Genomic DNA, 1,649 nt, shown 5'->3' on the forward strand with positions numbered 1-1,649 from the left:
ATACGATGATATATTGGAATTTCTAATATCGATGGGTGATGAAGAAGATTTATCTGTAAGGATTTAGATTCGGAAGTAAGGTATTCGCTAAAGATTTCATCAGAAACAGAATCATTTGGATTCTTTGAAGTCAAACTTATTCCTTGTGATTTGTCCACGGCTTCCTTCATAGTTTCGCATAATCCGTTTTTCGGTACTAAATTTTCTATTGAATGTTTCCAATATAATGATACACAGGAAGCACGAAGAGGTATATAATTTCGGACAAGAATATTTATGAAAATATCGTCAGAAATATCGAAGATATTTATGATGATATTTTGGAATTTCTAAGTTCGAAAGTTGATAAGGAAAAATTTTCCGCAAGATTTTAACATGACTTCGGAGCAAGATATTCTCTAAAGATTTCATCGGATCCAGAATTACCTGGATTCTTTGAATATAGGGTTTAGTCCTTGTATTTATCCTTGGTCTCCTTCATGGTGTGCTCAATTCGATTTTCAGTACCAAATTTTCTATCGAGCGTTCCTAACACTTCCTTCTTTATCATCAACTTTTGGCCATTAAGACCATCTACAACATACTGCTTCGTCAGCATTTTCAAAGTTAACGGGTCTGGGTCATCGGTTATCAAACCGAGGTGGTTTCAGGAGAATTGTGTTTTAGATGATTAAACGTTGATGGTAATATGGTGGAATATAAAAGATTTCTGGTAACGAATGCGAAAATACAACGTATATATCAAGGTTATAATAAGGTTGGTCTGAAAAGTCGAAGTTGACTAGCTGGAGCTGTGACAAAATTTGCTACTTTGAAAGGGATTACTAAATTATTTTGGGTAATAATAACACTAAAGGAATTAGCACAGCTACGTGTTAAAGGTTTACTCAGTTTCCGAGAGTTTTTCAGATGCATAACTATATACATCAATCTTTTCTTCCGTAGATGAAGTGCGGCTGGTTCATCCTCTCGATCGAGGTGTTTTCGAGAATCGTGAAAGATTTGAACATGGATTGGAATCGTCAAGATTCAAATGAGGTTTAGGATGAAATCAAGTGGCAAACTTGAAGAATTGTTTGGTTTCATATGTTATAATCAATATTTTAATTCATTTTAATTGTCCAGTATTTATAGTCCTCAGTTGATAATCCACAGTTAACAGTCCAATAATTCATATATAGTTTAATATATAATATTCGAATTAATTAATACGTATCGTGACCCGTGTACCGGTCTCAGTATTGATCACAACTCAAACTATATATATATTATGGAATCAACCTCAACCCTGTATAGCTAACTTCGTCATTTGCATATAGAGTGTCTATGGTTGTTCCAAGATATATATATAGATGGGTTAATATGATATGTCGAAACCTTGTATACGTGTCCCGTTATTTAAAGTGCGTAAAAGTAAATAACAGAAATTAAATGACGATAAATAAAATTACGAGAATGTAAATTGCGAGAATGTAGATTGCGATAAATAAAATGTAATCAGTTAGCTAGGAATAATTAGCTAGGAACAGTTAACGTGGATTCTTAACAAAATTCCTCATAGTTAATTTGTTTGTTTCTAACAAATTTTATTTTGTCAAATGTTTTCTTCATGATGCCACTCGTTGGATTCTGATAGGTCAAAATCTAAA

This window comes from Rutidosis leptorrhynchoides, chromosome 5 (assembly GCF_046630445.1).
Source record: "Rutidosis leptorrhynchoides isolate AG116_Rl617_1_P2 chromosome 5, CSIRO_AGI_Rlap_v1, whole genome shotgun sequence".
NCBI classification, from domain to species: domain Eukaryota; kingdom Viridiplantae; phylum Streptophyta; class Magnoliopsida; order Asterales; family Asteraceae; genus Rutidosis; species Rutidosis leptorrhynchoides.